A 9365-nucleotide genomic window follows, 5' to 3' on the forward strand; every position below is an offset into this window, starting at 1 on the left:
GGTATGCCTGGACCTGTAGCTTAATTCCCTATAGTACTACCTGAGGGAGTTACAGCGGGAACAGAGAGGAGGCCAGGTTTGGGGGTTGAGAGCCCTGTGGGTGCTGAAGCTGGGACACACACAGAGAACACAAAGCTCAGAGAAGAGACTGCCATAAGCAAACCCAGGCCATCCATGGGCTGAGGGAGAAAGGTTCACCAGGGAACTGTAACATCAACAATTCAGGATTATGGAACCTTAAGCTACCTAAGAGGCATAAGTGGCTAAGTTCAGTGGGAGAGAAGCAAGTCTCAATAGATAGCTGCTTCATCATCCCTTGCTGGCTCCCTTCTCTGCCCTGAGGTCTGCTACAACCTAAGGGTGAGTTTGGTTTCAAATAGGGCCCTCTCATCCTCATGCAGATGTCCATCCCAGGCCTGTCTACGTTTATGTGCTCCCACAATAGCTCTCCCAGGCCCATCATATACTTTGTGATGACCCCAGGCTTTCTCAACATGCTCTCTCCCATCTGCCGTCATCACTCATACATGGCATGCCCAGCAATACAGGCCACTGCACAGGGAATCTGGATGACCATACTGGGCTCACAGTGGGGAGGAAATTGAAGAGATGGCCAAGTGTCAGGGGACCTTCTGTGTGTGTCCAGGGAAGGAATCTGGTTGGGCATTAAGTCCCACTTAAGTATTGATGTGAACACCAGTGTCTCTTGTCCCTGAACCTGTGCCTGCAGTCACAAGGATTAAATGACATTCACAACAATACTACCTAAGTGATCTACAGAGTCTATGCAAACCCTGTGAAAATATCAACGACCCATTCCTCACACAAATACACTATGAAAATCCTACAATTTCTGTGAAATCGAAGAATACCCTGAAGATCCAGAGCAAACCAGTAAAACGCACAAAGCTGTAGTCATCAAACTACTTAACTTCAAAATATACTGCAAGGTTTTACTTACCAAAATAGCATAGCACTATAGGAAAAGAAGAGAAATGAGCTAAATAAAGACAACAGGGGCACAGAACTAAGTCACTTCTTTTGCTTCTCACGACCTATTCCCAAAGAGCAAGAACGGTTGATGCAAAATCAAGTCTGTTCTATAAACTAGGTGAAGAAGAACTTTGATATGTACGTAAAGGATTTTAAAATTATATTATTTTCGCCAGGCGCAGTGTCTCACTCGTGTAATTGCAGCACTTTGGGAGGCCAAGGTGGGTGGATCACCTGAAGTCAGGAGTTCAAGACCAGGCTGCTCAACATGGCAAAACTCTGTCTCTATGAGAAATACAAAAAAGGAGGAGGACGAAGATCCAAGACAATGGTGTGGGTAATGATGTTCTCAAAGTGACTGCAAAAGCACAGGAAAAAATATGAAAAATAGAGAATGGGGTTACATCAAACCAAGGTGCTTCACAAGAACACAGGAAACTAAACAGAGGGAGGAGACATCCTACAGGACGGGAGAAATTATTGGATCACCATACGTCTTATAATGGGTGATTATTTACAGAGCGTAAGGAACTCAAACAACTAAATAGCATGAAAATGGGCTAATGACGTAAATACTCATTTGTTTAAGTAAGGCGTACAGCTGCCCAGCAGGCATACTACGAAGTCCTCATCATCCCTAATCCATAAAGCAAATCCAAATCAAATCCACCATGAAACGTCATCTCACTTCAGTCAGAATAGCTATTGTCCAAAACACAAAAGAAACACATTTCTGGTGAGGATGCAGAGAACAGGATATACATGCACCCTTTTGGTGAGAATGTAAATTAGTGCAGGACTTACACAGAGTTTTATGTCGAATTAAGTGTGAAGAGTCCTCAGAAATCTGCAAGCAAAACTACCCACCATATGCTCCAGCAATATGAATAGCAGGGCAGAATCATTTGCTTCGTGCCCTTCTTTCTACCATATTTCCTGAGTAAACATTATTTCCTGACTCCCTATGTTTGAGACTCATTTTCCTTAATGGGATTTTTACCATTTGACTGGTATTTCTGGAATTTTCTCTCTATCATTATGTCTACATCTATGTCAAGGTCTATTTCTACATGTCTATGTCTATCTCTCTTGTCTGTCAGTGTCTCTGTGTCTCTATTTCTGTCTCTGTCTCTATATCTCTCTAACTCTATCCTTACCTCAATTGAAGCTGTTTGACACCTCTTTGCACTTTATTTGGATTCTTGCTTATGCCATGTGAATCTCTTAGTAAACTAAAACCCATCTTTTTGCACCCTGGTGGATTTAGGCTTTGCTAAATAGACATCCTGGGTTTTGGAAGCTTTTACAAGGATAATTTAAAATCTCAGTGATCTTTGAGAAACTTAATATCTCCCTGCACTTGTGAATCTTTCACATCTTCCTTCCGCTTACTCATGCTCCGTACCTGTCCTTTTACTAACTTTTATCTTCCATTTATCTCCCTTGAATACTTTGACATACCGTACTTCAAACCTCTCATCATCCATCCTTCTTCTATCTACCACTAAACAAGCCTTCTTCTTTCTAGTTACACCTCTCAACCCACTATAAGGATGAGAAATTTACACTTTCTAAATCAGTGACTCTTGAGGGACTCAAGGATCATCCCCACCCTCCAAAAAATTATCTGACTGAGGTGGAAAATAAAAATGACTGATTAGAAGAGATTGAGTATTTTAACTACCCAGCTTTTGAAGAAATTCAGACTGTCACTGGATGTATCCTGTAAGTAAAATGCACTCCTCTATCTCCCTAGATTAAATATTATGGAAAGTAATCTCAGAAAAATTCTTCTTTAACAACACAGAAAAAAAAAAAGGTATTATACCACTTATTGAATAGCTAACCTTGTCTCACTTTTCAGAAGCACAATTTAGATTAAATATAAAGTGAATTTAAACCAGTGAGATTTATGTTATTCTAGTGCTTTATTCACGACTAAATTTTAGGAGAGCTATAAAATCTGTTGCTGCTAATTACAATTTTTTCATTTACATTATGTGTGCGTGTTATATTTCTACCACTGGATGTTATTACCCAATTAATTTTGAATATCACTTAAAAGGGTGCTATTCTACTTGGTTTAGAGATAAATGAGCACCATTGTGAATTATATACTCCTAAAAAATCCCAGAAATAGAAGAGCAAGTTCATGACTCATGCAAATATTTAGTAAATAAGATTAGTTTAAAACGGTTTATTGCGCACAGACACATACTAAGAGCTGTTGTTATTGTTAAGTGCATGAATACATTTGTGGGCCAGGCATGGTGGCTTACGCCTGTAATCCCTGCACTTGGGGAGGCCAAGGCAGGTGAATCATCTGAATTCAGGAGTTTGAGATCAGAGCAGCCTGGCCAGTATGGCAAAACCCAATGTCTACTAGAAATAAAAAGTCAGCCAGGAATGGTGGTGCACACCTGTAATCCCAGCTATCCAGGAGGCTGAGGCAGGGCAATGGCTTTTTCCCAGGAGGCAGGGTTTGCAGTGAGCCAAGATCTCACCATTACACTCCACCCCAGGCAAAAGGGGGTGATTCTGTCAGTGAAAAAAGCAAAAACAAAAACAAAAACCAACCAACCAAACAAACAAAAAAACAGAAAGAAAAATAATACATTTGTATTTTTGTTGAATTTACTATTTCACTAATTGAGCTGCATTACATTCACTGGAAATTTAACATTTTATAAACATTTTTATGGCAATAGAGGCATTTCTGCTGTTCAGTAAAAAGTGTTCTTTCTTTTAACAGAACATTATTGGAAAGTGGTTTTATTACCAAGCCTTGTCTGAATATCAAATATATTTAGGAATGATTTCCATAGAATCAGATATAACCAGGCAGAATTAAAACTAAATTTGACTGTGGGGACAATACTTATAAAGCCCGCTGGGGGAAGTAGCCTCATAATTGCTAATAGAGTTCCTAGCTTAAAAGATGAGAAAGACAGGTCACTTGTGGGCAAGTTCTAGAATCCACAATATTTGGGGACTTTGAGAGAGGAGGAATTTAACCCAATCTACTAGTTCTGATAAAACAAATACAAAATTAGCCAGGCATGATGGTGTGTACCTACGGTCTCAGTTACTCCGGAGGCTGAGGTGGGAGGACCACTTGAGCCCAGGAAGTTGAGGCTGCAGTGAGCCAGACACTGTCTCCAATTTAAAAAGTAAATAATGAAGAAATGAAGAAATAAATAAAGACCTTTGTGGTCAATGATGATTCTTACTGCATTTTGGTAAATAATGACAAAACTAGTAAGATCAGACTTATTTTGTGAACTGCAGAGAGAATTGCGTTTCAGTGGAAAACTATAGAACACCCACATGAGATGTCTTACAAATTTTATTAGTCTACATTTTCAATTCTTGTTTAATTGAATACATAGCTACAACTCTCTAAAGTAAAATTTCAACATTGTGTTCCCCTTTCATGATCTGGCATCACTGAAAACTAAAACTGCCAAATTGTCCCCAAATCTTGTAATCTGAAGCTGGATGACTGAGCATCAACATTAAAAAAAAAAAAAAAAATCTTCATGCCATTAATACCTGATGGCAACACTGGAGACACTAAAAACTGCAAACCAGTGAAGTCATTCAATCATCACTGCCATCCTCACTCCACCATGTAAAATATACACATTAAGCTCAACACAGAGGGATGTCAATTGGCTGCCCTCTGGATGGGGAACAAGGCCTTCAATTAGAAATGATTAGGTCAAGAAGACAGCGTCCTCATAAATATTATTAGTAGCCTCCTATAAGCAACCCAAGAGTTCCCAAGCCCCTTCTACCATGTATAGACTCAGTAAGACGGCTGTTTAAAAATCCACAAAGTGGGCCCTTGCCAGAACACTATATTTGCTGATGCCATCATCTTGGGCATCTCAGGCTCTAAGATTACAAGAAATGTTGGTTATAAACCACCAAGTCCAGGTATTTTCTCATAGCAATCCTAGGGGCCGAAGACTATAAAATGTATTCTATTATTCATTAAAAAGCATAATTTTCCTATGAAAATTAAGGAATAAGGGTTTGCCTCTTATTATATACAGACTTTTCACCATTTACTCTAACTTGCTGAAACACAGACCCCATCCGAAGGTTGATGAATTGTATCTTACAGGTTATGCTTCTGTTTCCTATTCCTTTAATCATTATGACAAAATGTGTCATGGAGATAATTTGGGTTCAAAACTTCCAGGGTCAGAGTATCGTAGAAACTTTGTGCTTCTTTGTTGTTGTTGTTGTTGTTGTTTGTTTATTTGTTTTGCTGGGTCTCACTTTGTCTCCCAGGCAAAAATGCAGAACAATCACGCTCACTACAGCCTGGTCCTCATGGCCACAAGCGATTCTTCTGCCTCAGTTCAAGGAGCAGGACTGCACAGATACACTACCACATTCAGCAAATTTTTGTCTATTTTATATCGACAAGATTTCTCCGTGTTACCCAGGCTTGTCTCAAACTCCTGAGTTAAAGTGATATGCCTGCCACAGGCTCCCAAAATGCTGGGATTAAAGATCTGAACTTGACATCACAACTTGACAGACACCATTTCTTTTCTTGCCACTGTGAAGATAGACAAGACTAGGGAGACTTATCTTTTCAATTAACCCTCACAATGCTACATTATAGGTGAAGGAAAACAAAACTTCATAACATAAATAACTTCAAAATCAAAGTTGGTAACTTTTCATTTAACACTTATGTGTACCCTTCCCTACAAAAATTGATGATCTTGTCAACATTTTCTCATGAAAATGCTTCCTCCTTGCAGATTACTCTGTTAATTGTAAGAATTACTGACTGTAATAATTCTGGAACTGCATATATTCCATTTCTGTAAGTTGTATGTTCAGGAAGCTAAATTGGTTTACTTTTTTGGGTCCTATTCTTTACACTGTTATCACTAGATAATTTCTTGAACCATTAAGCCATCCCACATCTGAACCTTTATTCTGTTGTTTTATATACTTAATTTTCCAAAAAAGCATAATGTTTAAAGTATTCCTATTCATATCTTCAGTATCTGATAGGCTGAGCATGGTGGCTCATGCTTGTAATCCTCACACTGTGGGAGGCTGAGAGGGGGGATCAAAATTTTAAGACAATCCTGGCCAACATGGTGAAATGCTCTCTGCACTAAAAACACAAAATTTTAGCCAGCTGTGGTGGCACACACCTGGCTAAGTATTGCCAGTTACTTGGAATGCTAAGAAAGTGGAATACCTTGAACCCAGAAGGTGGAGGTTCCAGTGAGTCAAGATCAGGTCACTGCACTGCAGCTTAGGTGATAAGGCTAGACTCTGTCTGAAAAAAAAAAAAATCTGATAAATTTTCAATCCTTCTCGGTTATTCCTATTGATAAGAATATATTGCTAGTCTGTTGGTTACAACAACCATTGTCGAATATTTCAAGACAATATTAATGTACTTCCCAGAACTAAACACCCATTTTCCACTATTTAAACTAGGAACATTTAATTTCATTAAGCTATCTACTTAGGAAACCTAGCTGGTTCAGTTTTGATTTTGGTGGAAAATATGTTTTCTTTGCCATTGTCTCACTTCAGTCACAGAATGCTTCAAGAAGAGTATTCAGTCACAGAAGGCTTCAAGGAGAATATTAAACTCTAGCGTCAACCATATCTAATTATTTCCTTTGACTTCTACTATTCCTCTAAAGTATAAGTGTTTTAGGGTTAGGCAGATAGTTTTGTAGTCTTTCTGAAGACTTCCGAAACTTGACTTCATGATCCATCTACCTAGGTGCCCCAAAGTGCAGGAATTACAGACATGAGCCACCTTGCTGAGCCAAATCTGGTAAGTTTTCAAAAAGAAATACAGACTAATTAGGAAACTTGTACAGTTTCCAAGGGAGACATCACATATGCCGAATGTTGTGCCTATTTATGTGCAAACCAACAAAGGCAATTTTCTACAAGCAACACAATTTACTCTGCTATTGAATTTGCTTTTGAGCATGTGCAGCAATAAAATCAGGTATTTTGCGTTACAAGTATAATTTTATTCTGAAACTTTAACACAGACATTACACCTAAACCAAAAGTTTTCAAAGAGCATTAAAAATTATGAAATTACTTTGAAAAAATTCCTTTTTATCTGAGTACTTCAAAAACTTCACGGAAGATGTTAGTATCTACTTCTCCACACAAAATCAACCTATTTATTGTAGTGGTACTCAGGTAATTGTGCAGAAACAACAGTTTAATTTTCAGTATGCAAGCAAGGTTTCATACGCAAGAACTATTATTTTAAACATCTGCTTTAGTCTCCTTTTTCAGTTTGGCTACCCCAAAACCTTTCCTAGAATCCCTGTAACTTGAGCTACCATATGCTTCACAAGGAGAACAGTGCACCCTGTCCACTGAAGGTGGATAGATTTGTTCTTTTCTACCACCTTGCTCATGACCACTGGAACAGAAATCACCACAGTTTCTTGAGTAATTCTCCCGACTTCTGTCATATCTACCTTGTGTATTATTGTAATCATGGTGACCACGTCCACTGAAGTTCATCCGAGGACCTGGAGCAGGTGGTGCACCACAAGAGATTGCTGCAGGGCTGATAAAATAATAGAACTTATGTAGAACTACATTTGAACATTTATACTTGTATCACTAAACCATGAGTCCGCTAAAGTATTACTTGGAAATACCTGCTTTCCTCTGCCTCTGTTGACAGGGTATTAATTATGACTGAAAGTGGATAGATTTGTTCTTTTCTACCACCTTGCTCATGACCACTGGAACAGAAATCACCACAGTTCCTTGAGTAAGTCAAAATGTTTTATTTAAAAGAAGTGTCAGAGTAGTATTTTGAAGCCCAAGAAAGTCTGTTCTAAAATAAAGGTTGAGTCTCATTTTCTGAAAATAAATTGAAGTTCTAACCTTCATATAAATGCTTTATACTGCTAACAATTCTCAATATTTTCACATTATTATTTTCCTTTGCAATTTTCCTTAATATTTCTTTAAAAGAATGATCTGCTGTATTAAATATAATTCTATAATTTACAAATCACACCTGGACTCTTACAATAACTCTGATATGCATCTCTGTAAGAACATCCATTTGGACATTCTTAATGATCTCTACCACGGCCATCATGATCACTATATTAAAAAGAAAATTTTAGTGTCACAGCGAACAATTTAAGAGATCTATTGGACAAAACCAGACAATGTTATAGTACCATAGTACTCGTATTCTCTAGAGGAATGTTCATCCCCGCAAAAACAATCATAATCACAGCAAGCAAAGTCTTCACATCGTGGAGCACAATCCCTGGTGTCTCGGGAACTTGGATGATTTCTGCTTGCAAAAGTTAAAGCAACAAACTTTAAATGAACAACTTTTAGTATCCAAAACCTAACTGTTTGCAACTTAAAAAAAATAAAGTTCCAGACCTCTAAACAGATATTTCTCCAAATACAAATGCAAATACCCAAAAAGCATGTGGAACAACAGATTCTCATAATTAAGGATTCAGAAATTGCACTTAAAAACCAAAATGAAACACCACACTTCACACACACCGGAATGTCTATAAATAGTAAAAAGCTGGAAATATCAAGTCTTTGAGAGGATGTAGGTAAATTGGAAACCTGAAACAGCACTTGTTGGAATAGAAAATGATGCAGCAACTATGGAGACATGTGGTGGGTCCTCAAGAAAACTAACATAATTATCATACAATCAAGCAGTTCCACTCATAGGTACCCAGGATTGAGGAAGTGTACTCAAACTAATATTTGTGCCCAGAAGTACTGTGGTGGAAACAACCCAAACAAAATAATGGGTTAACGGCTTGTATAAGGAGTGAAGTGCTATGATGTAAATGAACCTTCAGAGCGTCTGGCTGAAGGAAAGAAGACAGAAAAACTCGTGTAGCGTTTGAGCCCATTAAAAGGAAATGCCCAGAATTGCAAGTTCACACACAGAACAGAGATTGGTGTATGGGAAGGAATCCCAGACTGATGGGGGAGGCCCACTCTGTCCTAGGGAGCCTTAGACTGATGGGGGAGGCCCAGCCCTGCTCCAAGGAGGCCCAGACTGATAACGGACTGCCCTACTCTTAGGGAGCCACAGGCTGACAGGGGAGGCACAGCACTACCCTCAAGGAGCCCTGCACAGATGAAGGAAGCCTCAAGGAGTACTGGACTGATGGAGGAAGCACAGATCTCAGGGAGCCGCAGACTGATAGGGAAGACATAGACCTGCCCACAGGGATTCTCTAATCACAGGAGACACAGCCCAGAATCAGCTCTGTGGCAGACAGGGTTTCCCACACTTGGAGCCCAGGACATGAGCTGAGTGTGGGCCCCAGGCAGAGAAGGCAGCAGCC

Source organism: Trachypithecus francoisi, unplaced genomic scaffold (genome assembly GCF_009764315.1).
Source record: "Trachypithecus francoisi isolate TF-2019V2 unplaced genomic scaffold, Tfra_2.0 Contig00140, whole genome shotgun sequence".
Taxonomy (NCBI): Eukaryota; Metazoa; Chordata; class Mammalia; order Primates; family Cercopithecidae; genus Trachypithecus; species Trachypithecus francoisi.